Source organism: Panthera uncia, assembly GCF_023721935.1.
Source record: "Panthera uncia isolate 11264 chromosome C1 unlocalized genomic scaffold, Puncia_PCG_1.0 HiC_scaffold_3, whole genome shotgun sequence".
Lineage (NCBI taxonomy): Eukaryota > Metazoa > Chordata > Mammalia > Carnivora > Felidae > Panthera > Panthera uncia.
In genome coordinates, this window is record NW_026057584.1 from 6,152,057 (window position 1) to 6,165,150 (window position 13,094).

At 48.5% G+C, this 13,094-nt stretch overlaps 1 long non-coding RNA gene across 2 annotated transcripts; it reads right to left on the bottom strand.

Annotated features, from left to right (window-relative positions):
• Positions 1 to 268: 268 nt before the first annotated feature.
• Positions 269 to 6,053, bottom strand: LOC125911035 (uncharacterized). 2 transcript variants are annotated; one of them, XR_007454230.1, is made up of 4 exons: positions 5,614 to 6,053; positions 5,276 to 5,459; positions 2,398 to 2,530; positions 269 to 1,857 (listed from the first exon to the last, which is right to left on the bottom strand). It is a non-coding gene; the product is annotated as an uncharacterized LOC125911035 (long non-coding RNA). The 2 variants fall into 2 exon arrangements; XR_007454231.1 differs by lacking the exon at positions 2,398 to 2,530.
• Between the last annotated feature and the right edge of the window lie 7,041 nt (positions 6,054 to 13,094).

Here is a 13,094-nt window from a genome sequence, read left to right on the forward strand (position 1 = left end):
AAAGCACACTTTCTCTCTATCTTTGAGTAAATTTTTTATCTCAAAAAATAAATTAAATAAAAAATAAATAAAACTTAAAACATGATAACATTCATTATGTCATTATTCAAATCTTTTTGTGTCCCTTAGCAAAGTCTGATGTCCTTCTTATAGGACCTAATAATATCTGATTTCGGCTACACCATCAGTAGTTACAAATGTTTTGAGATAGTATTCTTTACGTTATGTTTTAGGTGGTCACAAACACACATATACACACATATACGTATATTTTTTTTATTTTTGACTTTTGTGTACCATAATCCTGTCACCCTTATTAAGTTTTTCCATTGCATCACAGCTATGACTAATGATAATTTTGGCTTCTTTCCAGTGGTTACATCTTACTTACGAAATTGGCTAGAACTTTCAGAAGAGTGTTGAATAATAGCAATGCTTTTTAGATAGCAAAAGGAACAAAAGGAAAAGAATGAAAGAGATAATGGTTAGTTCATTTCTAGATTTCCATGTGGTAGGCTCACAGGCGATCATTCATGGGATATTGGAAAATAATATTTAATGCAATGGGAATTTGGCCATCACATACTTTTATTTTTTTTAATGTTTATTTATTTATTTTGAGAGAGAGAGAGAAAGTGGAGGAGAGGCAGAGAAAGAGGAGGAGAGAGAGAGAAGGACAGAGAGAATTCCAAGCAGGCTCCGCACTGTCAGTGCAGAGCCTGACGCGGGGCTTGATCTCACAAACTGTGAGATCGTGACCTGAGCCAAAATCAAGAGTCAGACACCCAACCATTGACTGAGCCACACAGGCAGCTCTATCACACACTTTTGAATGAGAAAATTTAGTCCCAAAGTTTATGAAATGATTTCCTGATTGCTTAAAAAGAAAAAGTAGAGAGGGGCGCCTGGGGGGCTCTGTCGGTTGAGTGACCAACTTTAGCTCAGGTCATGATCTTTGGGTTTGTGGGTTCGAGCCCCGTGTCGGGCTCTGTGCTGACAGCTCGGAGCCTGGAAACTGCTTCGGATTCTGTGTCTCCCTCTCCCTCTGCCCCTCCCCCACTCGCACCCTGTCTCTCTCCCCCTCTCTCTCTCTCTCAAAATAAGTAAACGTTAAAAAAAACTTTTAAGAAAAGGAAAGAAAAAGTAGAGAAACATCAATTATACTGGGTCCCAGCTGAATTCATCCTGGGTTTGCTCATAAGGAGATCTCGCTCGAAGAACAGAACTTGGTTCTGGGATCAAAGACCAGCCAACAAATTACATCTTTTCAGTTACAGTGGCATCGTCTCTGTCTATGAATCCTTCACAAATGCGTGTTTCTTCGTCAACTACTCTCCCAAGTGCATCAGATAAGTGGACTTCTCTGTTTCACTTTTAAAGTAAGAAACCGGGCTGCCCTTGACTGCCATCAAATGCACCCTCCTCAGCCTGGACACACCCTTCTGCATTCAGCAGGATTCAGTAAAACAGGCAGACGTCCTGGGGCAGCCACTGGTCAGCAGCTGTTTGGCTTTTGGTCTTAGAAATCCCTCCCGAGAAATTAAGGGCCATCTCTCCAGGTCACACGTCGTCGCAGGGAGCTGTTCCCATGCTCCCCTATCAGGATCTTGCCCTGTCACACCTTGCCCCAGAAGTTTCTCTTCTGCCCCTAGGAAAGACATTTAGGAAGCTGGTCACATCTGTCCCCTTGGCTGGTGGCGTGGGAGAGCTCCTTCTCCCCTGGTTCTGTCCGGGGAAGTTGAACAGCCTGTGCTTGGTACCCATTCTTGATGACGTTGTTGGCTGTGGGCACTGCTTAGATTAGAAGCCTGGTAGAGGTTAGGGTTTGCGGGCGCGTGGAGTTGACGCTGTTACCATCTGCAAAACACACAAATTCAAAAACATGCAGTGACTGTCCTAAAAACCCGTAGGACACACCTTCCCACCCCCTCGCCGGTATATCTTGTTCGTCACTGCTTTTCGGAGTGGAAAATCCACCGGCTCCCCAGCACCGGGACCGTCCGTCCCCTGCAGAGACCGACTGTTGGTCAAGGGTTCACCGCCGAAAGGGGAAAAGACCTCTTGATAACCCCGATGGGCTCGTGCGTCGCCAACAGAAGTTTGACAACATTTAAACAATCACAGAGGGAGCCGGAGTCTGCCAACAAAAGTTGGAAAAGTTGCGAAACTGGCCCCGTGGAAAGTTTTGAAACCTACAGAGGCTCAATCAGACTCCATTGTGGATTTTGCTCAACAAATGTCCTGACTGTAAAAGTGACGTGAAATAGAAATCTGAGCCTGCGCACAAATTCGAGTTTTGTATTGTTCTTTTCTTTGCATTCACGCGTTATTGAGATTGAGACCCCAGCAAATACTGGGTAATATAATATAATATAATATTGTAATGTAATATAATACCTGCGCCCCTTTGGGGAGGGTAATCAGGGTGTTGCTTCAAGTACTCATTTTTGTAATACAAATACTTTACGGTTGATGAGTATTTCAGCTTTCATCCATCACTGGGATAGCAGAATAAATCTGGCAATCAGATCTGCTGGAGAGAGGGAGATGTGGTGTGCAGAAAGGCAGGAGCAGAGAGAGAAGAGGGGGATCCTTGCCTCCAGAGACTTCCCACTTGAGCGTCTTCAGACCAAAACCCCTTTCCTGCCCTTCCTTCTTTTCTATTTTCTTCCTTTTTAAAGCTTTAGTATTTCTTGCCTTGTATTAACTTTTTTTAACACCTCTTTTTTTTTTTTGAGTCCCCTTGCCGTCCCTAGAGGAGGAGGGGGGAGGAGGGTAGGGGGGGGACACCTGTGTCCTCTCCTGGAAATGTACCCATACAACAGGGTCCTCAGAAAACCTGGCGAAAACGGAACATCAAGCTAAACCCAAATGCAGAATAAAGGGAAGAAGGGGGGTGTTTGGGCAGAAAGCCAGAGTTCCATCATTTGAGCGATTTGAGAAGGAAAGCATGAGCCACCCGCCCTCACTGCCCTCTGGTAACCCTCCTGCCCCAGCTTCCCTCCACTGGAAGGGAAGCTTCCCTCCACAGGAAGGGCCTTCATAGGAGGGGCCGCAGCAAGGGTACCTGCCCCAGGGTCTCGTGTAGCCCTCAGAGACGCCAGGCAGGGCTTCAGGAAACTTCCAGAGACCATGGGGAATGCCGAGGTGCCTGGGTGGCTCAGTCAGTTAAGCACCTGACTTGATTTCGGCTCAGGTTGTGATCTCACGGTTCCTGGGTTCTGGCCCCGAGCCCGGCTCTGCACTGACAGTGTGGGGCCCGATGGTGATTCCCTCTCTCTCTTTCTCTCTCTCTCTCTGCCCCTCCCTCCCCCAAAATAAATAAACATTAAAAAAAAAGAATGTGGCCGCTGAGGGGGTGCGCCCGGGTGTCTCAGTCAGTTGAGCGTCCAACTTTGGCTCAGGTTGTGATCTCACAGTTGGTGAGTTCGAGCCCCGCATCAGGCTTGGGGCAGTCAGCCTGTCAGCTCGGAGCCTGCTCCAGATCCTCTCTCCAACTCTCTCTCTGCTCCTCCCCCCCCCCCCCCCCCCCCATGCTCTCTCTGTCTCAAAAATAATAAAGAAAAGGTTTTTTTAAAAAAAGAAAAAAAGAAGACGTGGGGAATGTTGTCTTGCATAGGTGGTACTTCTCTCTTCCTGCCCTCCTCTCCCCTCCTCCTTCCCCTCCCTCCTCCCTTCCCTCCTCCTGCCCTCCCCCTCCCTCCTGCCCCCACCCAGGGCAGGTCCAGTAATGAAGATTCAGTGGAAACAGATCTTCTATGACTCTGTGCATTGTCTTTCACCACAAATCACAGTACTGGAAAGCTAGACAGCAGCGTAGGGATCACCTTGACCAACCTCCCTCTTTTTACACCTGCATCCCCCCGCCCCAGCCCCACGTAAAAGAGAAGAACAAAAAAATAAAATGACAGACTATTTAGGACTGAATTTAACTTGTCTTCCTGCCAGCGGCTCTCACAATCCCGCGCTGTAGGCACAAATGGCTGAACCAGGACTTGGCTAATGGTGGAGACAATTAGCATTTGTTACTTGTTTTAACGAGCCAAGTGGATAATTGTTTCTGGCCAGAGCCACCGGGGACGCGACCAGTTGTCTGCGTTCCTAATTTCTGGGCTCAAGCTCTTCCGGGGTGGCAAGCCTGGAATTGATGAGGTGTCCCGTCCGCCGCCCAAACCCTCCGGGGACACCAGACCTGAGACCCACGGTCGCCCCCGCTTCCTTTTCGTGGTGACCCACTGGGTGCTCCAGCTCCCAGGGGCGGGGCCTGTGGCGCAGGTGCCCGGGGAGCACTCTTCCCCCCCCACCCCCCCCCCCAGGTCCGGCTCCGCTCACACTGTGGGTCCTCAAGCCAGGCCCGCTCCCGGCACCTCTCCGGGGCCAGAGGCCTGAGTCCTGAGTCTTTCCTGCTCGTCTGCATTCAGAGTAAGATGTTCGATGGCATTTTCTCGGAGCCTCTGGAGCTGTCTGACACCCAGAGTGTAGACTGAATTCAGTTCTTGGGTCTCTGCGCGGGGGGTGGGGAGTGCGGCCCCCCCTATGGATTTGAAGAGGCGGGCAGCCGCACTGGCCGTCCTGGGGAAGTCCTTACTGCCAGCACGCCGCTGTTTCTGGATAAAGTGTGGTAAACATCATACATTCTGTGTTGGTCTGTGTTGAGAAAACTGGGAGGGTTCAGAATGTGCCTCCCCCCAAAAAGGATGACATTTTGGCATGTGGATTATTTTGAGGCCAAGGCGGGGCGGGGGGGGGAACCAGAAGGCACAAGAAAAGCTCTTTACCTCCCCCGAACTCCCTAAAATAAAGTCTGTACTTACCCTTTTGCAGAGGAAATTTACATTTGTAGAGGAAGAGAGCTCCCAGCCGGCATCTTTCACGGCAGAGGCCCTCCCTTGCACAACAAGGCCGCTGGGATTTACCAGCTATTTGCACTTCCTTCCCTCGCCCACCCCTTAATTTCCCTCCTTCCACGCCCACCCCCCCCCCCCCCCCCCCCCCACCAAGCCCGAGCCCCCTCCCTTTCCTGCCTTCAGGATGGTGTGTAAATCTCCGCCAGCGGAGAGTCACCTTGGGTCCCCTATTTTTGTGAGCCCCGGTGGGCACATACATAATTAAAGCTGGGGGGCTTTCCCCCTATTAAACCGTCTTATGGCAACTTAATTCTCAGACCAGCCTCCCCTGCAGTTTCCAGGACGCCAAAAATGCCAAGTCCTTCTTATTAAGTGAGAAGTCAGATTATTCATTTAGGCCAAACACTGAGAAAAGATTTGCTACGAACCACGTCAAACTCCTGAACTGTTTTTAAAAGGTCGGCTGGAGGATAGAGGAGTCAGGCGGGTGCACACGCGCGTGTGAGAACGAGGAACCGGGATTTCGGGTGCACAGGGGCTCCGCCGTTTGCCCGTGTAGCTACATCTGCCCTCGTGACTTCATCCGGTTCCCCTTTCCTTCTCGACCGTAGCCTGGAAGCGATGGAGAAACAAGAAGGGAGGCTCACGGCAGCATTTGTGATTAGTTTCCAACCCTCTGCACTTTTCCGGCACACCCGTCTCCTAGAGATAGTGGAAACGAGACAAAGGGGTCAGGGAGGGACAAACTTTTGGAAACGACTCTTACCCCGACGGGTACGTTGCTGCAGTGTCTTCCTGAACTCTCCAGGACCCCTTGGATGCAGGTGTTAACATTCTCTTTTTAGAGGTGCGGGATCTGAGGATCAGAGAGGTTAAGTCATCTGTCCGAGGTCACACAGCTAGTAGGTAGTTGATACAGGATTTGAATCGATGCAGGTGGATGCCTTTAGAGACAAGCAGGCCTCCGCCTACCCCCAAGCGGTGACCCGACGTCAGAGGGACGGACCTTCTGGTCCTTCTACCACTCTCTCCACCTCCGAGGGGCTCCCCTCTCAGGCTCTCTGCCGTTTAAGTGCCCGGGGGGTCTGCGGGAGCTGCTTTTCTCCAGCTGGGTGAGCCCTCTAGTCGCACCAAGCATTTCTCGGGTTTAGCAACTTGACTAACAGGTTTGAGGGTGGAATCGGGAGCCCACAAGCCACAGCTCTTTCCTCCTCCACCCCACCCCGGGAACCCCCGCGCCCCCCGCCCCATCCTGCTCCTCGAAACCCATCCGCCAGGCTCCGGATCCAGGCACTTTGTCCACACTGGAGACGAGAACGTTCTAGATCTTCCCTTGCTGGGCTCCCAAGCAGCCTCACCAGAGTAAAAACTGTCCTGTCCTCGAGAAAAGCAACTAATGGGCTATCTGTCCAAACTGGCAAGGGCTCGGTCATCTACACCCTGCGGCAATAAGGCGCTGACCCGACTTGCCCTTCCCGGGACCGGCTGATCCGACCGGAAGTCAGGGAGCGATTGGCTTGGTGGAGAAAAGCAGGGTGCACTGTTGGAGACACTGGCATTAAAATGTTTTTGTCGTTTATCTGAAAATCAAATTCGGCTGGATATCCTATATTTTATCTAGCAGCCCTAAGACAAAGGTATAAGGAGGATAGTTTAATTTCATGGAGGTATTTTTCAGGGAGGGTAGACTTAGAAACTCAGAATTTGACTGTGTTGCGTTGCATAACTGCCGGGAGGGAAACCGTTCCTTCAATCTTTTCAATTCATCTTCCGTGAATCCACCACTCCAAAAGTCTTAAAAATATGGCCGAGGGGCACCTGGGTGGCCCGGTCAGTTAAGAGACTGACTCTTGATCTTGGCTCAGGTCATGATCTCACGGTTCGTGGGATCGAGCCCCAAGTTAGGCTCTGTGCTGACTGTGCAGAACCTACTTGGGATTCTCTCTCTCTCTCTCTCTCTCTCTCTGCTCCTCCCCTGCTTGCTCTCTCTTTCTCTCTCTCAAAAATAAATAAATAAACATTAAAAAAATATATATGGCTGAAAGGGTTGCACTGATTGGAAACATTGCTATCACAATATCCCAGTGCGTTTTTAAGTAAGCTGGGGAAATTGCCTTTTCAAAACGCTGTTAGCATCAAGCAAAATGGGAAAAGAACTCAACACCCAGGAAATGCCCTGCACAGGCATAGAGGAGAAAAGGGGGGAAAAAACGAAACAGGGCAGTCTGCCCTAGAGCTCCCATCAACTTTTGGCACCCCACAAAGCAGACTCCCCGCCCCTCACCAGGCAAGCCTCACTTGCAGCCACATCCAGCTCCTGGTGAAAACACGGAAACAGACCAGGCCTGGGAATATAGACAGTATCCAAATGTTGAACGTGGTTGCACTCACCACACAAAGGAGGCTAATGCTTTGTCGACAAAATAGCCAGCATCTAATGCATGGCAGTGATCGGCAAACTGGTGAATTTTACAAGCGCGTGTGCTGCTGTTTCCAATTTCCTGATGCCATTAAATGGTGCTGGCCGCACACAGCATGACCTTCCCTCGCATTTCCTTTGGCTTCCGAAGCTAATGGTTTTTCCCATTAGGTTTATAAAAGTAACGCACGCTCATTTACTGAAAATACAGAATGTTCAAAAAAAAAAAAAAAAAATGGGAGGGCGCCTGGCTGGCTCCCTTGGTGGAGTGTGCAACTCTTGATCTCGGGGCTGTGAGTTCGAGCCCCATGTTGGGTCGTAGAGATTACTTACAGTAAAATCTTTAAAGCAAAACAAAACAAAAAAGACTGTTCAAAAAAAAAAAAAAAAACCTCTACGGAAACTAGCTTCGCAAATAGTATTATAATCCCGTTACTCTACACGCTTTTAACCTCAGATGCATTTCTTTCCAGTCTTTTTAAAATGCTACTTTGGGGGCGCCTGGGTGGCTCAGTCAGTTGAGCTTCTGACTTCGGCTCAGGTCATGATCTCGCGGTCTGTGAGTTCGAGCCCCGCGTCGGCCTCTGTGCTGACAGCTCAGAGCCTGGAGCCTGCTTCGGATTCTGTGTCTCCCTCTCTCTCTGACCCTCCCCCGTTCATGCTCTGTCTCTCTCTGTCTCAAAAATAAATAAACATTTAAAAAAATAAATAAAATAAAATAAAATAAAATGCTACTTTGTACAGTGTGTGCATTATGGTGTTCTGCTTTTTTTTCTTTTTTGCACGTTGTTTGGCACTCTTTTTATTTTATTTTTATTTTATTCTTTAATGTTTATTTATTTCTGGGAGACAGAGACAGAGCACAAGCGGGAGAGGAGCAGAGAGAGAGGGAGACACAAAATCCAAAGCAGGCTCCAGGCTCCGAGCTGTCAGCACAGAGCCTGACACGGGGCCCAAACCCACGAACCGTGAGATCATGACCTGAGCTGAAGTCAGACGCTTAACTGACTGAGCCACGCAGGAGCCCCATTTTTATTTTATTTTAGAGAAAGAATGCACACATGAGCAGGGGAGAGGGCCAGAGGGAGAGACAGAGAGAAGATCAAGAAGGCTGTATGCTCACCACGGAGACTGACGTGGGGCTCGATCCCAAGACCTGAGCCAAAATCAAGAGTCGGACACTCAACTGACTGAGCCACCCAGGCGCCCCCTAGAACTCTTTTTTAAACATCATTTAAAACAGCAACAGCATACTGGAAATAAAGTTAATGGTGAGATTAGCCAAGAAACGTATAACAAATTGTTAAAAATAAGACGACATGCCCCAAACAGAGTCGCTTATGCTAAGCCCCACATCACGAAACTGAAATTTAACTTAAGCCTCACATCGCCACACCGAGATCTAATTACAGTTTCGACGCTCCCAGAAATAGAATCTTAAACCAATCCATCAGGAATCGCCTGATCCGCCCAAGTCAGATAATCCACCGTCCGTCCTCTAACTGAAAGTGACCTCGGAACAGTCAACCTGATTTTGTGTCCAACATAACTTCCTTGTCCCCACTCTTTTCTGCCCAGGACTCTTTCATTTTGCACAGCTCCTCGGCGCTCCTTTCTGTCTGCAAGATGGGCGGCTGCCTGACTCATGGAGGGCTGAATAAAGCCAGTAAGATCTTTAAAATTTCTTAGTTGAATTTTGCTTCTTAACAGTCCTTTTAGGGAGGATCCATTTCCCCCCCAAATAAGCATGCATAACATGTATAAATGTATAAATATGTATAAATGTATAAATATGTTCGTAGGCCCCCCGGGTGGCCCAGTAGGTGAAACATCTGACTCTCGGTTTCGGCTCAGGTTGTGATCTCACGGTTCGTGGGTTCCAGCCCCGAGTCAGGCTCTGTGCTGACAGTGAGGGGCTGCTGGGGATTCTCTCTGTCTCTCTTTCTCTCTCTGCCCCTCCCCAACCCATGTTTACACACTCTCAAAAAAATTTTAAAAAATGTTCACAATAGTGTTCTTTATAATTTCAAAAGTATAAAATAAAAATCACTAAATGTTCAGCATGAAGGGGGTTGGCTAAGTAAATTACAGAACATGGGAACAATCCTTTCAGTAATGGAAAATTATTCAGCCATCAAAAGCAATGATTACAAAGAACATTGATTGACATTAACTTTTTTCTTTTTTTCCTTTTTCTTTTTTCTTCTTTTTTCCTTTTTCTTTCTTCTTTTTCTTCTTCTTTTTTTCTTCTTTTTTCCTTTTTCTTTCTTCTTCCTTTCCTTTCCTTCTTTTTTTTCTTCTTTTCTCCTTTTCCTTCTTCTTCTTCTTCTTCTTTTTTTTTTTTTTTGGCTCTATGCCCAACATGAAGCTTGAACTCACAACTCTGAGGCCAAAAACAGGATGGTTGTTCTAGGGAGAGGCGCCGTTACCAATGTTAACTTTTTTTTTTTTTAACTAAACACCCAAGTGTATGTAAACAAGTATTTAGATTTTATACGCATACGAAGAGGGATTGGAACCAGGCGATGAGATGATGGGTGGTGTTCTCTTCTCCTTTCTTTGATTCTGCCTTGTCTAAATTGCCTTTCTTGTTTGTAGCAATCCTGTCTTTGTTGGTCTTCTCCCCTTACCTTCTGGTTGTGGGTCAGAGGGTTAAACTGCCAGACCCCTCGACGGGCACCCCAGCTTTCTCATTCTTTCCACACCAAGTACCCTACATGTGAGGGGGGATTTTGCCAATTGCAAAACACGGTTTGTTCTCGGGCAAGCTCCTGAGGTCCGTTAGCGTTAGGAAATTTGTTTGCACAGACCTGGCTGTCGCAGCTCCTAACGGTGACTCTTGCTAATAGGACGTGGAAAAGAAGGAAAGAGCACAAACAGTGCAGAATTAGAGAGATGAGCTCTTGACTCCACAGGTCCACCCAAGACGGACGGGGGGCGGGCACGGCCCCTCCACCAGCCATGCCCTTGGATGGAGAACTCTGGGGAGATGCCCTTCCTTGGGGGGACCCGCCCTCATTTCTTCCCTGTGCTTGCCACGTGGTTGCAAAGCATGCTGGGAGCTCACAAGGGGGTGAGAATTGGGGAGAAGCTGGAAAGAGTGAGGATCCCCGTGGGAGCGACTAAATGTGTTGGAGATCCAGGGAGGGTGAGTCAACAGCCCAAATTAATCCATCCAGAAAGAAAGCTGAGCCTGAACTGGATTTGAGTCACTGTTTTCGCCCCGGTGGGTTATTCTGCTCTTTGAGGCCCGGTCCAGAAGCCTGGTGTCGCTAAGTGGCCTTTTACAACATGGAACCGAAATGCAGATACGGGCTAGGAGGGTTGCCTGGGTGGCTCGGTGGGTTAAGCGCCTCACTTCAGCTCAGGTCCTGATCTTACAGTTCATGAGTTCGAGCCCCACATCGGGCTCTCTGCTGTCAGCACAGAGCCCGCTTCGGATCCTCTGTCCCCGTCCCCCCTACCCCCTCTCAAAAATAAACATTAAAAAAAAAAGAGAGACTAGGAGAAAAAGGCACAGGTCTGGAATCAGAGCTCCGAGCGGATGGGCCAAAACCCTGGGTAGGGTATGGAGAGGGAGTGTGCTGTAGTAGAAGGATCCAGAGCATCGGAGCCTGCCGGAGAGGTGGGCGTTTGAATTTCAGTCCCCCCCAGGCACTGGCCCCACCGCAGCCTGCACGATGGCTCCCCTGCCCTGTCCGAAGCTTACACAGTCCCTTTGCTGGGACCTCAGCTACCCATGCCCCTGACGGGGGGCCGAGGCCAGGACTTGCTTTGCTGAAACCCCGAGAAAAAGCTTTCTTGCTCTTTCCGCTTTGCCCCGAGCACACCTCCGCCCCCAAATCAGCTACACCCTCAGAATCTGGTTTGTAGAAAACTGTGGCGCCACACCCAGCCCTCTGCCAACACAGTAACTTGTGTGAGAAAAGGAACTTTGTGGTTACAAGGGGCTGGCTTGGGTGTTACTTTGTCGCCAAAGACCAATCTGAAAAATGCTAAACCCTGAGACCAGTTTCTTAAACTGTCAAAGACCTGTTTCATGTGGTTCTTGGGGGAAGGGAACAGTGATGGGCAGAGTGGTGTTGGGCACACATTTGGCTGAGAGACACGGACAAATAGAGGGTGACGCTGTCCCCTGGACGTTGTGTTCTGGCCACCGAAAGAGAGGGCCAGTGGCCAGAGTTTAAACTGTTTCTGTGTCGTTTCCCCCTGAGTTGTAATTTCTCTCTCTCTTCCTTGGAAAATATTGATCCAGAAATGAAACACTTAAAACACATGCATTTTTTTTTTTTTTTGATGTGTTGGACAAATGCAGTCTTCCTGTGGGAAAAGGCAGTCGCTGTGGTTGAAATGGCCTCTCTTTGCTCGCCTGAGTGTGACCTCTCTCGAGTGAGAGATTGCACAACACGTCCAGGCCTTGCACCCGGATTTATTTTTGTGCCAGCGGCCGAGCCAGGAAAACCTGCTTACGTTGCCTAGAGCTGTTTCTGCAAGAAGGCAACCGGGGCTCCCTTGCTTCTGTCAGGTGCAAGGCTGTGTCCCAGAGACCGAGCACTTGGCCTGCATCGTGTTCCGCTGCGGGTGCCCCCCTGTCTGGCCCCTTCCTTGGGTGTAGGGGTAAGTCTTCCTTACCTCGGGCCAGGACTTGGGACCTTGCTTTAGGGCTGGACTCTCTCCGGAGAGGCATCGCTGCTGGAGTGTTCTTCTGATACCCGGGCGCTATCACAGTCTTCTGGGACCAAAATCTTTGCTGGCTCCCCATTGTCCGTCAATATCTCCACCTGCCTCCCTGGGTCTCGGGTGTGTGTGGGGGGAGGGGGAGAGGTTGTCCTCAATTACAGGGTGTTCCTGTCCCTAAGGAAATTCTGCCCACCCACTAGGAGCTGGACAGTCTCCTGCATTCCAGTCTCCACTCAACCTTTTCTAATCTCTAATGGTATGGAATCCCTCTCAACCATGACAACTGGCCCTCAACGTTCATTTTAATAAATTTTATTTCTCTTTATTTTAAAAAAAGTTGGGTTTTTTTTAAGTTTATGGATGTATTTTGAGAGAGACAGAGACGGTGTGAGCCAGGGAGGGGCAGAGAGAGAATCCCAAGCAGGCTCCACACTGTCAGCACAGAGCCTGATGTGGGGCTCGAACCCACGAAGTTGTGAGATCATGACCTGAACTGGAAGAAAGAGTCAGACGCTTGACCGACTGAGCCACCCAGGCACGCCTCATTTTAATACGTTTTATAGTCATGGTCGAAAACTTGGAAATTAAAGAAAATTACGGAGAAAAACAGTAATACAGAAACAGAGCCGCTCCTCGGAAGGGAATTGCTGTTAACACGGGGTGTATTCTTCCCCTGCAGGTGGATAAGGACCAAACAGAATGATAATCCTTAGGGCTGGCAGAGAAGAGTGAAGTAAAAACTATCAGGCAGAGTGGTACATTGGAAGACAACAGGGAAATAAGAAATATCAAGCATTCAAAACTGAATATTGCCCATAGAACTTGGTGCAATGATTTTATACCTCAGAATTTATCCTCTGGAAATAATAGCAGAAATCTGCAAAAGTATTGCTTTGAGAGACCCCACTGCACCATTGTTTTCAGTTGCATAAAAAAAAATGGAAACAATGTAATGGTCCATCAGTTGGGAATTCATGTAAACAATTACGAAACATCCCTCCCATGAAATACTATGAAGTCAGTAGCAAGAAAACAAAGTGCAGTTGGGATATACAGCATGACCCAGATCGCGGTATTGTAATTTTTAAAAATGTGTCTTATTTTTACTTACCTAAGGTCAATTCCAAAGTCCTTTGTTTCGATTATTG